Here is a 20,601-nt window from a genome sequence, read left to right on the forward strand (position 1 = left end):
TACACTCCCACGAGAGCTGTAGATTGAGCGTTATCACCTGGTGAATCTGGCAGAATATGTGATATTATGATGATGCCTGGTGAATTCAGAGGAATATGTTAATATTAGATGATTCTCGATGAATCCAAAAGAGGTATGAATATTACGATGCCGTGTGGGGCCAACCGCCTATGTGCTTGAAATATCAGGTCTTTCTTGGTAAGTTGTTATTCATTTCTTATTCAAAATAACTAAATGAGAGGTGTTTCCCTTGTTGATGCTAAATTAGTAACTTGAGGAAACATATGTCTAATATTGAGTTAAGACTTAGTGGTGTGAATAATCTTACGTAGAATCAAGGGCTAACCTAATATATATCATTGACTTGAATAAGAGGTTGTATTATGAAATCTTGCCTAGTAAAGTGTCTATGTGATAACTAGTTACTTCTAATATATGATTTCTATTTGGAGGCTAAAAACCTAGTATACTAGTTGGTGGACTTTGCTTGATTAAAATATGGAAATAAGTCCTTAAGGTTGTGACATACTTAGTGTTGATGGACCTAGTATTGCATGATGGCTTGTTAAATTATCTTCTATATATGTGAGGTTGAGATGGCTTAATTGATTACTTATGTCATGAATATACCAGCTAAAGAACGGCCTTAAAATATTGGTGGCTTGTAGTTTTCCCCAATTTGATGGCTTGTAATGACAAGACTTGTAATCTATTAATTCATGGAAGAATAAGGCCAACTAGTATCGACGTCTTGTAGTGTTTATCAATGAATTATAGAATTAATGACTACATGTCTAAGCTATGATAATGTTGTTTTCTTTATGTTAAATTATGGTATGGGTATTTGGAAGTGGATTTTGGTAATGAGCTATGGCGGGATTGAGCTATCTATAGTTTTGGTCAATTGATGGAATAGTTATGCTTTATTGTATTGTTTGTTGTATTATTTTGGTATACTCTCCGGTGGTATGGAATGTTGTGATGAGTTCTTGTTTGATATTCTTTTGGTACTCTCCGATGGTATGGGACGTCATGACTAGTTCTTTGTTGTGCTCTCTTTTGTGTACTTCCCAACTATATGGGACGTCGTGGTAAGTTCTTGTGCTTATTTTTCTAAAGATGGTTGATAATGATTATGGAAAGTAGATTCTTTGTTATTGTGCATATGGCTTTATGCTTTCGCAATGATATTTGGTTGTTATGGCGATGATGAATTATATTAAGATAGTATGTCATGTTATTGCTTTAGTAGTATAGATGTTGTTACAGTGGTATCAAAGCATATTCAGGTTCGACCCTATCCCTTGACTTTAAGGTTATCGTCTTACTTTATATCGTCTTTACATTATATTTTAACTCAGTCGGCCAATAATGCCTACTGAGTACCCATGTTTTGGTACCCATACTACACTTCTGTACCTTTTTGGTGCAGACATAAGGTAAGGTCTTGGAGATTGAGTTGCCCTCTTTCCCTTCTAAGATAAGGTAAGCTCTTGGAGATTGAGTTGCCCTCTTTCCCTTCTATCCTTATTTATCTTTTACTTTTGAGACAAATGTATGAGACTATTTAAGACATTTTAGATTATGAGATTGTAAATACCTCTTGTCAAGTTTAGAATCTCTCTTATTAATACTATCAGGTTATGGGATTTGTGTTTGAATATCGGTTGTCCTTAGTTGTGAAATATTATTGTTATATATTTTGTTCTCATATAGGGTCCATATTGGATGAATGTACCAAGGTAACCTATGGTAATAGCTTTAGGTTACGGTATCGTCTTACCTATCGGTGGGATATGGTAGGTTCCATTATGACTCCAAATAGGGTCGTGACAAATTGCTATTAGAGTTTAGGTTTCACCAATACTATTGATACAAGAGCAATTGTCTCATAAGTCCTGTGGATCAAAATATTGATATTCGTTTCCTATTTTTGGGAGGCTATGAGACATTTTTAGGATTCCTTCACTTGTTTCATTCTTATTGTGCTAAGATTCTGAGTTGATTTGTAGAATATTCTGTTTATGAGTTCTTGACCAGTTTGATCCTCCCCTCTCTCTTAGGCATAATTCTCTAAGATATTCTTGGAGAAGATCAAGTTGTATAGCCTTAAAGATCATTTAAGGGATCAGTTCTCAAGATTAAAGTACGATTTTATGACAGTTGCTGAGTATGAGGCTCATTTCCATGAGTTAGCTAGGCATGTGACTTCTATCTTGGATACGGAGTATGAGAGGTTTTGCTGCATCATTTGAGGATTGAAACTTCCTATTAGGATGAGTACTCAAAGTTTGGTGGTTGTTGGTAGGACCTTTGTTGAGGTTGCTGATCATGCTAGGTTGATAGAGGACATGCAGCGTGAGGTCCGTGATAAGAGGTCTAAGTATCAAGGCAAATTAGGTGAGAGCTGTAGTAGTTCCTGGTTCATAGATGGTATTTCTTATGATAGACATCCTTTGTGTCCATCTTTTTAGCCTCAGACTCAACCAGTTTAGGCAGTTTTTCAAAGCACTAATGGGGATTGGTTTATTTCTAGTGGGCACCCTAGTAAGGGCGGTGATCAGTCTATGAAAGGTTCATTTATGGGCCATGCTAGGCGTGGCATTTATATCAGATCAGCTGGTTTTGTGAGTTCTGGTTCTTCCCGTGCGTTGTGTTTTGCTTGTGGACTTCCTTGTCATTTCTCTAGAGAGTGCCTTAGTCATGAGGCAATGGTTGTCTCAGCCTAGGAAGCTACTCCCATTAAGGCAGTTCCCCCTTCAGGTAGGGGTGGTGTGCAAGTCATAGAGGTGGTTACCAGGGTGCTCGAGGTAGTACTCAGGTAGGTAGGGCAGGTAGTTTTTCAGGTGCCCAGCCAGGTGGCGGGTGTGGTCAGTGGTATGCAGTACCTGCTAGGCCCAAGGCTGAGACTTTGAATGTTGTAGTTACAGGTGCGATTATGATATGTCGCAAGTCGGCCCTTGCTTTATTTGATCCTGGATCCACTTATTCTTATATATCTTCTTATTATGCACCACGGTTGGAGTTGACTAATGATTTATTATCTATGCCTTTACATGTAACTATTCCTGTACGTGATTCTTTAGTAGTGGACTAGGTATTCAGATCATGTCTCATGACAGTTAGTGATGTTGATACTTATATTGATCTGATTATTCTGGATATGCTAGATTTTGATGTGATTCTGGGCATGGACTGGTTATCCCGCTATTATGCAGTCATGAATTATTTTGCCAAGACCATTACCTTAGCCATGCTTGACATACCCCTAGTCGTATGGTAGGGAGTGATTAGTCATGAGATGACGGGGATAATTTCTTATGTTTAAGTTAGATGACTTATGTCAAGAGGCTGCGAGTCTTATCTTGCTTATGTATATGATACTCGTGTAGAGAGTTCGACACTTGATTCTGTTTCCATTTGTGTGTGTTACCTGATGTATTTGATGATGATTAGCCTAGTATCCCTCCTAACCGTAAGATTGAGTTGGCTATTGACCTTGAGCCTGGTACTCAGCCTATTTCTATAGCACCTTATCATATGGCTCCCGCAGAGCTTAAGGAACTGAACTTTAGCTTTCGGATCTTCTTGGAAAGAGGTTCATTAGATTGAGTGTGTCCTCATGGGGAGCCCCTATTTTGTTTGTAAAGAATAAAAATGGCTCGATGTGGATATGTATTGATTATAGGCAGATAAATAAGGTGATCGTAAAGAACCGTTATACTATGCCTCACATTGATGATTTGTTAGACCAGCTTCAAAGCGCAGTAGTATTTTCTAAGGTAAATTTGAGGTTTGGTTATCATCAGTTGAGGATTCAAGCTGAGGATATCCTGAAGATAGCCTTTAGGACGTGTTATGGTCATTATGAGTTTTTGGTGATGTCTTTTGGGCTGACTAATGCTCCAGCTGCGTTTATAGACTTAATGAACCATGCGTTCAGGGCTTATCTTGACTTCTTTGTCATAGTGTTCATTGATGATATCCTTGTGTATTCGAGGAGTAGCGAGGAGCATACGTAGTATTTGATGGTTGTACTCTAGGTTTTGAGAGAGCATGTCCTTTTTACCAAGTTCTCCAAGTGTGAGTTTTGGCTTGAGTTAGTATTTTTTCTTGGACACGTGGTGTCGAAGGTGGGTATTATGGCAGACCCAGCTAAGATTTTAGTGATTTGTGATTGGGCTAGGCCTACGTCTCCGACTAAGGTGCACAATTTTGTTGGTTCGGCTAGTTATTATAGGTATTTTGTTGAGAGCTTTGCTGCCTTATCAGCACTTATGACTAAGTTGACTTGGAAGGAAGTTCCTTTCCGATGGTCTGAAGAGTGTGAGTCAAGTTTTGGAAGCTCAAGAATTGTCTAACTTTACCTAGGTGTTAGCTTTTCCTATTAAGGGAGAGGGATTCACCATTTTTGTGATGCTTTTAGTGTTGGGCTTGGTTGTGTTTTGACACAGTCGGGTTGTGCTATCGCTTATGCTTCTAGATAGCTTAAGGTGCATGAGCGTAACTAGCCCACTCATGATTTAGAGTTGGCAGTGGTAGTTTTTGCACTCAATTTTTAGAGGCATTATTTGTATGGTGGGGTTGTGAGATTTTCACTAATCATCATAGTCTTTAGCATTTTATGACTCTGTGAGATCTTAATGCTCACCAGCATAGATGGATGGAGTTGCTAAAGGACTATGATATTTCTATCTTGTACCATACGGGTAAGGCTAATGTGGTAGCGGGTGCCTTGAGTCGCAAGGCGGTGAGTATGGGTAGTTTGGCATGTATTTCAGTTTCTTAGAGGACATTGCATAGGATATTCAGTCCTCAGCCAATTTGATGGTTCGTCTTGACGTCTTGAATCCAGCGAGAGTTTTGGCTTGTATAGAGGTGCGGTCCTCCCTAATTCAGCAGATTCACGATTGTCAGTTTAAGGATGATAAGTTATGCCTTCTCCATGATCGGGTAGTGAGCGGTGAGTCTGGGAGACACACCATGGATTTTGAGGGTATTTTGAGATTTTAGGGTCGTATTTGTGTTCCACAACTTAATGATTTGATTCGATCTATTTTGCATGAGGCTCACAATTCTATTCATCCTGGTATGACCAAGATTTATAGAGATTTATGGCAATTGCATTGGTGGGATGTATGAAGAGAGATATGGCAAACTTTGTATCCCATTGCTTGTGTTATCAGCCGGTTAAGGCCAAACATCAGCGTCCTAGCAGTTTGACTCAAAGATTACCCATTCCCTAGTAGAAATGGGAAAGGATCACTATGAACTTCATTAGTGGTTTACCTCATACTTCCCATGGTCACAATGGTTTCTAGATTGTTATGGATCATTTGACCAAGTCGGCACATTTCATTCCTATTCAGATGACCTTCAGTGCCGAGAGATTAGCCTAGATTTATGTTCAAGAGATAGTTTGTTCGGATGGGGTTCCTATGTCTATCATATCAGATCATGGCTCTGTGTTTACTTTGAGGTTTTCAAGAGAATTTTAGGAGAAGTTGGGTACTCGAGTGGATTTGAGTACAGCCGTTCATCCACAGACGGATGATCAGTCTGAGAGGACTATTCAGGTGCTTAAGGACATGCTCTGATCTTGTATTATAGATGTTGTAGGTCAGTAGGATCAGAACTTAGCTTTGACAGAGTTTTCCTACAACAACAGTTATCATTCGAGTATTGAGATGATCCCTTATGAGGCGTTGTATGGTAGAAGGTGTCGTTCTCCTATAGGATGGTTTAAGACATCCGAGGTTAGACCCTATGGTACAGATTTGTTTCAGGACTCAGTAGATAGAGTCAGGGTGATTTAGGATAGGCTGAGGGCGGCTAAGAGTAGGTAGAAGGCCTATGCCGACCATAGACTCTGTGCCTTGAGATTCAAAGTGGGGGATTATATGTTCCTTTGAGTTTCACCTATGAGAAGTGTGATGAGGTTTGGAAGGACGGGTAAGCTTAGCCCTTGCTATATTGGTCCTTTTGATATTCTTCGTGTGGTTGGCGAGGTAACCTATGAGTTGGCTCTACCTCCAGATCTCTATGTTACGGAAGTATATTCCAGATCCTTCTCATGTACTTAAATAGGATTCAGTCCAGTTTGATAATCAGTTGACCTTTGTGGAGGAGCCCATGCTTGTTTTGGCTAGCAATTTGAGGTGACTGCGTACTAGGGAGATTCCAGTGGTCAAGGTTTAATGGAAGCATCGCCCAATAGACAAAGCTACTTGGGAGATCGAGAGTAAAATACGGGCCCAGCATCCTCACTTGTGTAAGACTTTAGGTACTTTCTTGTCTTTAAATTTTGGGGATGAAAGTTCCTTAGTAGTGGATGTTATAATGACCCTTCAGGTCATTTTCCACATTCTTACTTGCTTTCTCTGATAGAGTTTCTCCATAGCCATCCCAAGTTATTGATAACTTGCGGGGATCGATAGTTCAGTTACCTGATAGTTTGTTTGGGTTTTAGAGCCCCTTTTCTCAATTTTAAGTCTTCATTGGTCCTAATTCACCACTAAGCAAAACCTTTAGTAAACAACCTCATATGTGAAATCCAACTTCGCCAAAGCATTTGAAATGTTGAAAACTATCGAGTTTTATATATTATTTGTTTGAAACGAACCCCAAATGCATCTCAACGCATTGGCCAAAGCTCGGAACCAAATTACAAGCTTTAGCCATACATAGCATGCACCGAGGTACAGCGATCATGGATAAGGAGGTGTGGTCGCAAGACCGCGACTACGCCATTAGAGGGTTGGATGATCCATATTTAAGTATTTTCTTGCATGAATTTTGGCCATTTTCTGCCTCCTTCTTTACCTACAAACCCTAATAGAGTATAAAACCTTCTAAGTATGTGTTGTGGGTTGAATGAGAGCGTAAACAACCTGTGTGATTGATACTTGCTACAATCTAAGGTAAGAATACCTCAAATTTGGTATTGTTTTCATAGTGTTTTGACTAAAAACCTCTAAATCAATATGGGTCAGTTGTAGCCCAAAAATTAAGTGATTGAGTCAAATTACTTGAGGGTTTTAACTCCCTAAAGAAAATTAGGTTATAGGTTAGTCTTGGAAACTCCTTTCCAAGAGTGAAACCCAATTAGGGTTTTGGTGTCTATTTGAAACCCATGGCACAATGGTGCTATAATTAGTATTTTCATTCTCATTGTAATTCTTATATTGTATTGTTGATGGCATTTCTTGTGGAAGAGAAAGCTTCACGGAAAGGAAAGGAAAAACTTATTTATTTGTGAGTTTCTTCGATTCAACGTAGGTTAGGCTTACTCATAGACTACATTAAGCTTGTTTATAATGTAATTATTGATATCTTGCAAGATTAGGTGGGGAATTTAGATGATAGTTGATTAAATGGTGAACTTGGGATTTACTAATTACTATGGGCTATTAATTGGTAAGGTATGATGTTTGACCCTTAGTCTAGGATCTACGTTAGCTTATTTGTGGTCTCATGACTAGTGTGAGAACACTATAGTTGTTCTAAGTAGACATGAATGGTATGCTTCTCTATCCGTAGGTGTGTTTTGACCTATATAATGCCTAGATAGGAGATGAACTTGGTGTTGGGTTGACTTAGAAAGGATTCTTGAAAAGACTTTCCATATAGACCTAGAGAGGATTGGTAAGCCCTTATGGCGAGGTATAAATGACCGAGCTTAATTTTGGATAAAATCTAGACTTCTGTTAGAAGGCTTGGCATTCTCGTGATTTAGATATGGGACATGACCCACCTTACGCTTGAACAAGTTAAATGCTTAGTGACCTAGATAAGTGGAGATTGTCTAAACTATACATATCTATAGGAGTTGTAATGGTTGAAATTGATTATCGGATTATCTTATGATCATGATTTGAATAATCTTGTTAACTAATTATTTTAAATGTCTTGTAAATTCTCATGCTCTTGTTTATGCTCATATTACTATGAAACTTATTTGTAAGGTGAAATTGTAAGTGTTAGCCTACATCCCTAACTTCTTATATTGTGAACCTTTGTATCTGTTTATTGTTTTGGCTATGCATATAAATGCATGTTGTTGCATTGGGAAACTTGTGATATTATGATGATGCCCGATGAATCCAGAGAAATATATGATTTTATGATGATGCCCAGTGAATTCAGAGGAATATGTGATATTATGATGATGCCCAGTGAGTCCAGAGGAATATGTGATAATATGATGATGCCCGGTGAGTCCGAAGGAATAACTGATATTATTATGATGCCCAGTGAATCCGGAGGAATATGTGATATTATGATGATGCCCGGTGAAATCAAACGTATATGTTGATATTATGATGATACCCAGTGAATCTAGAAGAGGTAAGAACATTATGATGCCGTTTGGGAAAAATTTACTTATATGCAGTGATATTTGTAAGGTTAGGCTGTGTGGGGCGCCAACCGCCTATGTGCTTGAAATATGAGGTCTCTCTTGGTAAATTGTTATTTATTTCTGGTTCCAAATAACTAAATAAGAGGTGCAGCCCTTGTTGATGCTAAATTAGTAACTAGAGGAAACCTATGCCTAATATTGAGTCAAGACTTAGTGATGTGAATAAGCTTGTGTAGAATCAAGGGCTAACATAATATATATCCTTGACTTGAATAAGAGGTTGTATTATGAAATCTTGCATAGTAAAGTGGCTTATGTGGTAACTAGTTACTTCTAAAATATATGATTTCTATTTGGAAGCTAGAAACCTAGTAGACTAGTTGGTGGACTTTGATTGATTTAAATATGGAAATTAGTCCTTAAGGTTGTGACAGGCTTAGTGATGATGGACCTGGTATTGTATGATGGTTAGTTAAATTTTCTTCTATATATGTGAGATTGAGATGGCTTAATTGATAACTCATGTCATAAATATCCTAGCTAAAGAATGGCCTTATGATAGATGAATAACTTATAATATGGGTGGCTGTAGTTTTCCCCAATTTGATGACTAGTAATGATAAGACTTGTAATCTACTGATTCATGGAAGAATAAGGCTAACTATTATCAACTTCTCACGGTGTTTATCAATGAATTATAGAATTAATGATTATATGTCTAATATATGATAATGTTGCTTTCTTTATGCTAAATTACGATATTGGTATTTTGAAGTGGATTTTGGTAATGAGCTATGGTGGGATTGAGCTACCCGCAGTTTTAGTCAATTGATGGAATCATTGTTATTTATTGTATTATTGGTTGTATTCTTTTGGTGTACTCTCCGGTGGTATGGGATGTCGTGATGAGTTCTTGTTTGATATTTTTTTGTGTACTCTCTGGTGGTATGGGACGCCGTGATGAGTTGTTTGTTGTGCTCACTTTTGTGTACTTCCCGGTTATATGGGACATCATTGTAAGTTCTTGTGCTTATTGTTCTAAAGATGGTTTATAATGATTATGGCAAATAGATTCTTTGCTACTGTGCATATGGATTTGCTCTTTCGAAATAATATTCGATTGGTATAGCGATGATAGAATATATTGACATAGTATGCCATGTTATTGCTTTAGTAGATAGATGTTGTTACAGTGGTATCAAAGAAGATTCAGGTTCGATCCTATCCCTTGACTTTAAGGTTGTTATCTTACTTTATATTGTCTTTACATTATATTTGAGCTCAGTCGGCCGATGATGCCTACTAAGTTCTCGTGTTTTTGTACTCATACTACACTTCTGTACCTTTTTGGTGCAGACCCAGGTTCTAGTTGTCGTCGTTGAGCTAGTTCATGCGAGTTAACTATTAAGAGATAGGGTGAGCTCTTGGAGATCGAGTTGCCCTCTTTCCCCTCTATCCTTATTTATCATTTGCTTTCGAGACAAATGTATGAGACTATTTAAGACATTTTAAATTTTTAGATTGTAAATCCCTCTTGTCAAGTTTAGAAGCTCTTGTGTTAATACTATCAGGTCATGGGATTTGTGTTTGAATATTGGTTGTCCTTAGTTGTAAAATGTTATTGTTATATATTGTGTTCACATATAGGGTCCATATTGGACGTTCTTACCAAGGTAACCCATGGTAATAGCTCTGGGTTATGGTATCGGCTTACCTACCGGTGGGATGTGGTAGGTGCCATTATGACTCCAAATGGGGTCATGACAAATACTTGCACCATCTTGTACTTTAATATGCTTAATGAGATTCGGGTGAAACAGAAGATGTCTGAAGGTAGAAAAGGTGAAATTGGGTTGCTAGAGAATGATCTTAATTGTATAATGCGATGTATTAAAGCGCTTAGGGAGATTAGCCACTATTTCCTGAATAGTTCCTACCCATCCCTTAGCCTACATTGGAACCATGAAAGATCTAGTTGATCATTCATCCCAACATCTGACTATTACTAGAGTAGTACACTAAGGGAAAGCTTATGGTTCATTATCTTTCATGTATGAATTCTTTGTTGAGATCAAGTGATTTAATTATGATATCCCATTATGTGTATATTGTATGATTGTGAGTGAATATAGGGAAAAATTCTTTGCTGTTATGGTGCATGTGGATGACAGTTAGGTTACCTATTGTGTTTTTAGATTAAATAATTTGATTACATTTGCCAACAAATTGGAAGTTCACGGTTGAGATAAAGAGGTTTGAAATTGTACCATGTGCATAAAAGTATTTTGACATGTTTTGCGCTGAAAAGTCATTGTTAGAATTGTCTGTGCCTAGCACAAGCATATCGCCTACGTTATGATGAGAAGCTTAATTGATTATGGTGTTGATTGAGATTGTCTGAGGACGAACAAGGTTTTAAGAAGGGTGGTGATCTTGAGCATATTTATATGACCAATCACCAATATTCACCCATATTTGGACTTGTTTTGAGAGCTAAAATATGCTATTCAGATTGTAATAGAGCTTTAATTGTATTCCCTATCTAAAAGACATGATTAGGTATGCAGGACTAAATTTCGATTGAATTGAATGTTATTGGAAGCATGAGCAAGAAGTTAACGATGAATGGAACAGTGAGGTCAATTTACTGAGATGAGTACACTAGAACTTAGCTTGGAAAGGAGAAAATGATCAAGGAAGAGAAGACAAGTCAAGACAATAGTAGCCTGTCACAATTTCACTGCGATGTGGTGAATGATAAATCTCTACGAATTAAAATTCTAGAAGCTTGGCGCGATAATCCTGTGACGCAGTGAAGGGAATATTTGCAAATGTTAAATTCTAGTGGGCCATCATGATCGCACCGCGTCACACTGGAGGAGAAATTTGTAATTGGTGATTTCCAGTAGCTCACAGCAATAGCACCACATCGCGGTGAGGGTCCGATTCACAAAATGCAAATTCCAATAGATCACCGCAGTAAGGTCACGCCGCGGTGCTTATAACAGTGAGTCTTATACCACAATACGGTGAGAGGCAAAATTGGGGAAAACTTAAACCAGCTATAAAAGGAATGAATTAAGTCAATTGAAAACACTTCGAAAAGCACAGTAGCTGCGGAAAAACAATAAAATCTCTCTTTTAGGGTTCCTAGAATTTCTTTGAACTTCTTTATTTCAAGATTAATTCTTGGTATGATTAATAATTTGTTTTTGATGTTGAATTCAAACATAAGTAGCTAAATACCCTAGTTCTGTCGTTGAGGACAAGAACATGATTACTCTTTGACATTCTTTATCGTAGTTATTGTTCGATTATCATTTGGGTTGTTCTTAATTTCTTGTGCTTACTATTTTGATGAGTGGCCACCATTAGAATAAATCTATATTTCTATGTGAATTAGGGAGCAGAATCGTAGGATAGAACGAAGTGATTAAGGAGCAAGGTTCTTATCCTTTTATAAAATAGAGGATTTGAATTAGCATCTAGGATAGGGATATACCAAGAAGCCTTGTTTGGTTCAATTGGGAGAAGATAGCAATATACATCTAAATGGATTACTGCATCCACACTCAATGATGTAGTTACAAAGTTCATATAGGTAGAAGATTAGAGATCGGGAGACCATGATCGTGTTATAAACCCTACGAATCAACAACCTGATAACCAACTAGACTACGATAAGAATAGAGATTTCTAAGATTGTTAGATGTGTCTCAACCCTTGAATTCTCATCATTACTATTTACAACCTCTGCTTACTTTAATATTGTCACAAATTGTTACTTCTTATTTATTTATATTTTTATTTGAAACTTCAAAATTATCTTGATACTTTGCAATATTTAATACATCCTTGTCTAAAACTAAAGTTGGTTGAATTACTAGTTGCATAGTCCTCGTAGGTACGATATCCAACTGTCTAAGTCACTATATTACTTGTACGATCGTGTACACTTGCGTGTGCGTTTGAATGCAACAGGATGTAATAATCCAATTAAGTGCTTAAAGCTATTATTCTACATATGAACAAAGTAAGGCTTCTAGGTACATCCCTATCCTAGATGCTAATTCAAATTCCTTATTTTATAAAAGAATAAGAACCTTACTCTATTCATCCTTAAGTTTTATCTTTCTATTCCCTCTCCCGAGATCACAAGGTCGAAACTATATATATTCTAAGGGTCGCAAATCCTCAAAATAAATAAAAACAACGATGAAGAAACAACCAAATATGATAAGCAAATAAAACGAATTCAATTCATAATGAAAGCAATCATGTTCTTGGCCTTAACCCCAGAAATGGAGCATTTAGCCACTAATAGACATAATCGTAATCCAAATACTTGAATACATGATTTAATCCATGAATAAACTAATTAAAATAGATTAAAACCCTAAAATTCGTGTTGAGCAGCCTCCAAAATCTCCCAAAGACGTCCCAAAGTGTCCAAGGTAATTACAAAGTGTGTGAAGTGTTCTATTTATGGACATGCCAATTTAGCAGTATGTGGGATTTGCTTTGGGTAGTGTTGGATATTGCATGGGAAGATATCCATAGTGCCTTGAATATATCATGGACTAAGACTCTCGAAGCATTGCAAATCCCATGGGAAGAGATCCGCACATGGCCAATTCGTAAAGGCTCACTGGAATGTGCCTCTTGACGCCTAATTTTGTCTAAGTGTTTCTCCTTCCATCCCTTGCCTTATTGTGTTGTTTCAACTCAATTTCAATCTTTCATAGCATCAATATATCACCATAATCAACTCACCAAGCATCATACATGATCAACTACCAAATATTAGAGCTCCAAACAACACAACATTCTTAACGATGAACTAAAAACATGAGCTAAGACTAAGCTTGCTCACATTGATCTTTAACTTATTGTTTTGACTCTTGACTTGATAAAATTTAACTTTGCACATTTAAAATAAGTTTTTACACATATAATTAAATAATAATAACCTTACAAACACAATACACCAACTAGAATCCATCGAAAACAACTAAAACAACACCTAGCTCAAGCTAGTAAACTAGTTCTCTCGGTTGAACTCTAAATGATCAATTAAAATCCAAACTTGTTCAAAAACACCTTTGAACATTGTATTTACATACTTTAACACTTATATGCTTATTTATATCATTATTAACACATAAAGCACTGAGGTAGTCTTCAGAAAAAGGCTAAATGAGCTAGGAAGGCAATACTAAAGTGCATAAATACACCCAACATCATACCCTTACCAAATTAGAGTTACCCATGTTTACTCACAAAGATACAAATTATCACAAGATTAGGTATAACAATCAAAGTGCGCCCACTCTCATAAAGATTTTTCATGTCACACAAGATGAACTATAGGTTTGCCCTTCGTGTAGTACTCCACTAATATCAGAATGTTAAAGATCAAGATCAAATATGACTTTAAGGATTGTAATTTAGGATAATGGATGAGTAGTAACTATTATGTCCTTCCCTGAGCACTTTAATACATCACATTATACATTACACTTTTGTCGCAGCACCTAAAGTTTCACCACTTCTAACTTCCCACACTTTTTTGTCTTGCCCTATATCTTTAAGCTAGTTCACATATAGTCATGGAGGAAGTATTCTTAATCAAAATATGATTCACTTGTTCTCTTTTCCTTATATTACTCCCACCCACAGTACATAAACCTTTTCACCTCTACTATCTACTACTCTGGGCTTCAATTTAACCTCTTTTCTACCTAACTTCACACTCTTTAACCATATTAATTTTCCACTAAAGTGATTAGGATCTTTGGATCACATTATGATCAATTAAAGAATGGGAAAAAGCTTCATATGAGGCTACCAAATAAATAGGCTAAGGCTCAATGGGGTTAACTAGGATTATACACAAGGATAGATAAAAGGTGGTATACAAATGGATATCAAAGAAATGTATATATCATCACCTAAACCCAATATTCTTTATTTCATTATGCAAGTACACTAGACAAGTTCTAGATATCAAAACGTAACAATGAATACATAAAAACCTCACTCGCTCATGGCACATGCACAAATCAAGTAGGATCTGTATAGACTCTAAACTAAGAAATATCAAAAATTTATAATTAAGCTAAAATCATAAGAGAGTCATATAAATGAGCCTAAGAGTCTCAAAAGTATTCATTCAACATAATCAACGTGCTTTCACATTCAAAACCACTTACATCATGTAATCATAGATAGCATAAGTGAGAATATCTCACTTATTCCAAACACAAAAAATTTTCAATTTACCCCTCAAAATGAAAAAGGGATACTAGGTTCGAAGGGTGTCCCATCAAAAAATAACCAAAAAGAAAAACTAATGGGTAGATGAAGTGTACCCCAACTAGACTGAAACAAACTAAAAATAAACAAACAAATAGAGAATCTTTTTGTAATTTTTTCAATTTAGTCAAAAACTAGTAAATAACTAACAATGAAAATCATATAAAAACATTTCACTTTAAATATTGGGAATATTCTCCACCCCATAAATAAAAATACACTTTTTCCCAAAAGTATAATTCAAAAGTAATAATAGAAATACTCTCTTAGGCCTCTAGGACAAGCTGGTAGCATTTAACATTAAGAAGGTCTGATGGAATCCACACCCAGTTTTTGCCATGCTTTTTAGATTGGGTCTCCGGTACTCAAACTTTCTTTAAGCCTATGACTCAAAATGAAAACAAAAATAATGTGAAATAAAAAAATACAAAAATAAAATTCCTACCTTAACTTGGGTTACCTCCCATGAAACGTCTGATTTAGTGTCACAACATAACCCGTATCACTACTTTAATCGTATTTCTTTATCCTTATTCTCCGACTCAGATGCCATCTTCTTACTTTTTTTAACCTCTTGAGTGTGCATTCTTAGTTTTGCATCCTTTTTCAACAATAGCCTTTTTAGGCTATTCTTTCATCTTCACCCTTGTGGTCATAATTAATGGGTTAGGCAACTCAATGAGATGGTCTGAATGGGTGTTTTGTGGTGAGCACTCCACCCCACACACTCGTCCACTTCCATAGCTGTGATCATGTATAATCCTTATAGAGCGAATATGGATTAAGTGGTTTGTATACTTTGAAGACCATCTCTTCATCTTCCAATCTCATTTGTAGAGTGCCCTTTATAATATTAATCAGTACTTTTTCCATCACCAAGATTTGACGTCCTAATAATTGGTACCCTATTATCTGTATCATAATCAAGAACAATAAATTCAATAGGAATAATAAATTTACTAACCTTAATGAGGACGTCTTCAAAGATTCCTTTGGGATGAAATCCCATTCTATCTGCCAATTAGATCACCACAGAACATAGCCTCAGCTTACCCAAACCAAGAGTATTAGACACTAATAGGGGCATCAAATTTAAACCTTCCCCTAAGTCACTCAAGGAATGGACCACATTATTATCACCAATTTTTATGTGGAGGGTGAAAATCCCTAAGTTTTTCAACTTCTTTGGCATCTTTCTCGTTATAACCAAATTGTACTCCTCCATAAGTACCACTATCGCAATATCACTCAGCTTCGTCTTATTGGTCACCACAACCTTCAAGTACTTGGCATACTTATGCATTCCCTACAAAACATCTGACAAAGAAAGATTAATATAAAGGTCTCTGAACGTGTCAAAGAACTTCTTAATAGATACATCCTCATTATACTTTGTAAGCCTTTGAGGGAATAGTGGTGATGGTCCTTTAGGCACATGCTCAGCTTCTTTAGTTTTTTGGTACGCAAACTTCCCCAAATTTTCAGTATCTTTAACTACAATTTTATTCTTCTCTGCTTTCTTTGGAAAAACCTCTGCATATGCCTCCTTATTTTTCTTAGGGGGTCTATCAATGATTTCTCCACCACTTCTTAAAGTGATATCCATAACTTGTTTTGGATTCTTAGTGATAGCCATAACTTGTTTTGGATTTTTTGTATCACTGGGCAACCCACCTTGAGGTATGGTACTCCGCACCTAAGCTAACTATCCTAACTGCGTCTCTACATTCTCCTGAGCAAGTTGTTTGTATTTTATCTCAGCAATCGTTTTTCTTGATTAGCCAGGATTTTCTTTAATGTATCTTCGATATTAATGGCCTACAAGTTTTGTTGCTACTAAAACTACTAAGCCTGATCTTAATTGTTTCCTTGTGAATATTTGGTTGCCTCTGCCACTTGTGATTGTAGTCATTACCATAACTTCCCTTTTTATTGTTGCCCATAAAATTTACTGACTCTGAATTTGCTCCCCACAAGTCTTCAAAGTGTCCACTAATACCACAAATCTCACACCATAATAGGGTTTTCTGGCTTATATTTACCTAAGCCCGTGGTTGTTTTACACTTATCCTACTTAATTGAGTCATTATCTAGTTCTGTAAAGCTAATAGCTGAGTAGCTAAGGTTGTGACGCTCACAATCATCATGGTAGGATTTTTCACTACACTTCTGGCTATATCACTATGCCAATAAAGATTACCTTGTGCAGTTAGATTCAAAAAGGTATACAACTCATCATATATTTTCCCCAATGCTTGACCACCTGCAGTTGCATTTAACAAAATTTGTGCGTTATGGTCAAGATCTTTAACAGAAGTGTGAGATAATACCTTATTGGTCTATTAATGATGTGGAAAGTCTCTCAAAAGAGATTTAAATCTCTTCCAATCATGATAAAAGTCCCCATTTGATTCTTTCTTAAAGGTCAAAATTTCACTATGTAACATTGCAGTCTTACCTGCTGGGAAGAATCAAACAAGGAATGTCTTTTCTGGATCTTCCCATGTAATGAGCTAGTTTGAAGGTCCTGACTTCGACCATTTCTCTGCTTCTCCTAAAAGTAATAAGGGAAGAGTGTGAGCCTCACATAGTCTCTGGAGACTCCAACGGGGATAAAGGTGTCACTAGTCTCCAAGAAATTTTGTAAATGGACCTGTGGATCCTAATGTGACAAGTTAGTAAACTGGCCACTATTGTGCAGTAACTGCACCATGTTATATTTAGGCTTAAATCTACCTCTAGTTTCTAGATTGTGGATGATAGAGCTAACATTGGTTACAAGTGGGATTGCCACTTTGCACACTGTCCTATAGGTTGGTAGATCTTTAACCATTGATGCAGGAATAGCTTTCTCTTATTGAATTTAAGGCTTTTAATAGAGAAGGACTATTTCTCTCCTCAACTAGTGTTAGTGTCACTCAGGTTTAGGATAAGATCTAACAAAATTCTTTTCTCGTGCTAGCTTGCTTGAGTTTCAAAGCTGTACCTTCAAATAAAGTAGCTAAGATCAATTTTTTAGCACTTGTAAAAAAAATAGCAAAAGCAAAACTAAGATAGTTGCCAATTTTTAAGTCACCAAAAATGGCGCCAAAAACTTATTGCGTCCAAGTGCACACAAGTAACCCAAGTAGAATGTGGCCTTTAAAATCCATGTATGGATCCCATAAGGACTAGTTCTTAGCAATGATCTATAGTAATACTATGAAGATTAAACAAGTGTAAGAGTAGCTAATAATGTTTGAGAATGAAAAACTAAAAGTAACTGTAAACAATTCAATAATGTAACATGCTCGAGTAATTACAGGGAGAAATACAGGGTTAAGGTGCAATGAAAAATACTACTTAGCTCCATAATTTTGTCGATTTAGTTAATTATCTTGGTTGTTGATTCATAGGGTTGATATAATGACTATGGTCTTCCGAACATCTAGTCGTCTATCTAACTTAGCCCTACAACTACATCATTAAGAAGGGATGTTAGTACTTAAATGTATTTATATTCCATCCCATATATGAACTGAATATAGCAATTAGGTATATTTCTATTCTAAATGCAAATCTTTACTTCAATCCCTTTAATATTTAAGATCCTACTTCATACATCCCATGTTCTAATCCAGTGTTCCTTCTTTAGAGATCACAGGAGAAATATAAGTTTATGCTAAGGGTCACAAATCTGTAGAATAGTAAATACTAGGATACATGAACAACCAAAAATGGTAATAAACATAAAAAAACTCAATTATTATGACACCCCGTAAAATTTTGATCATTTTATTTTTGACCTTCCAAAGTACATAATATCAATTTTGACTTGAATTATGTTAGGGGTGTTAAAAGGGTATTTTGGAAAAGTTTCAAACTTTTTGGAAGGGTTTTAGGGTCATTTTGGGACCCCAAGGTAGTGAGGGTCCGTGATAACGCTGTGTCATGGAGGTTAACCTCTGTGTTATTAGCGGGGCACGGAAGCTAACCTCTATAATATTGACATGCCACGCCAGTGTTTAAATTTTATCTTGTTTTTTATTTTTTCATTTGGGGTGAGGGACTTTTGGTCTTTTTACCCTTTGTATGACCTTTAAAAAATAAATTATCTCTTTTCTCTCACAAACTCAAAACCTAAGAACATTCAAGGGTTTTATAGAGAATTCATCATCCTGGCTCCAAACTTGGAATTGACTTCAATTTCATGTGTAGTTCAGGCATGTTTCTCCTCCCTAAACTTGAATTTTACATTTTGGCATTAATTGAATGAATTTTCATATGATTTAAATTATGGTCTTTAAAATTGGATTGAGAGGTTTTAGTTGTTACTGATTAAATTACTAGTCTCATGTTTTAAATTGATTATTTGTGCTTTAAATTGATGTTTTTAGGACTGAATTGGTGCATTATTTAAATGATTGGAATGGGGGACATGGGTTTCATAAATTTGGATGAATTTTGACTTGCAATTGGCATTAACCTCAATCCACTTTATAATGTTTATTTTAAATTAGGATAATTGCACGGTTTAACTTATTTTGAACCCATTGCATTGCATTAAAGGATAAATGGATATGAATTGATTTTGGATGTCCTTGGTGGCCTTGATTTTGGAATTTAATGGAACTTAGGAGTCCAATTTGGTTGTGTGAATTGGTTTGGCCTAGTTAAACAAGCTTGTAAGTAGATCTGTATGATGATACCAAGTGGTAAATGCCTTAATGAATGACTCATTGGTTAATGAATTGGTTTATGTGCAAATTTTTTTAATTTTGGCTTATAAGGAAATGTGTAGCTCACCATGAAGGTGTAATTCTCAGGGGGAAAACACTAAAAACCATGTTTGTCGATATTAGGGGTCTATATGATTGTATGCTTGGTGCACACTTGATATATATTTTTGGGATGTCTATTGCCCATGGTGGCTTTAGTTTTCCCTCATTTTTTCCCTAAGTTTATGCATCTACATGCATTGGTTCCATTTCAATAGGGGAGCTGAACCCATATATCCCTAGGGTGCCTTTAGGACGGACAGAGCAACACAATTTAGGTTAATGGATTAAAATCTCATGTTCACAACCTTTTACCCTGTCCCTACATTCTATATATATACATATAAATGTGTACATATGGTTTTGATTGATTTTGGATGTGGCATTATGTTCTCAATTTCCCTGAGTTATTTGTTAATGTGTATCCCACTGACTATCCTAGGATGCTACATCATTTCATAATGTAGGGTCCAAAGATTTTTTTGTTACTTTTGTGCAGTGTTAGGTGGTTAAGTACATCTATTTAGTTGTCGTGAAGTGGTGAGCCTCAATTTTCTAGAAGGCCTTGTAATTTCATTATCCTTCTTTATTGTTATGGTACTTTTGGATTCTTTTTTGTCATAGTCGAGGGCATGTCCCGACTTAGATATTATTATGGTTTTAGTGGCTTTCATGGAAAGAATGTGTGGTTGTTGTTGTTTTGACTCTTAGACTTCTTTGAGTTATCTATTCTTCTTCTTATTACTATTTTATTAGCTTCTATTTTTTTTTATTATTTTTATGTTCTTGAGGTTAGGCTAAGGGGATGCTCTCCGATCCATGATAGGCTTGAGAAACTCGTCACGGCCAAGCCCTGGTTTGGGTTATGACATGCTTAGTATCGAAGAACAATTTAGGGTTATTGGGTGTCCATGAAGACGTGTCGAGTAGAGTCCTTTTTATGGGTGTGTAGCATGCCACACTTTTAAGGAGGAGGCTACAAGGCATTTAGGAATGTTCCCTTTCTTGTGTTTGTTTTAGGCCATAGAATCTAGTGTTATGAAACTTCTTTAATTCCTGGCTTCCTTACTTTCAGATTATACCTCCCCAAAGATTTGATTTTCACTAAAACTCTTTGTGAATCTCTGTTCCACCTGAGGAGAATGTGAAGGGAACTCACCCTATTTATGG

The sequence above is a fragment of the Capsicum annuum genome, chromosome 11 (assembly GCF_002878395.1).
Source record: "Capsicum annuum cultivar UCD-10X-F1 chromosome 11, UCD10Xv1.1, whole genome shotgun sequence".
NCBI classification, from domain to species: domain Eukaryota; kingdom Viridiplantae; phylum Streptophyta; class Magnoliopsida; order Solanales; family Solanaceae; genus Capsicum; species Capsicum annuum.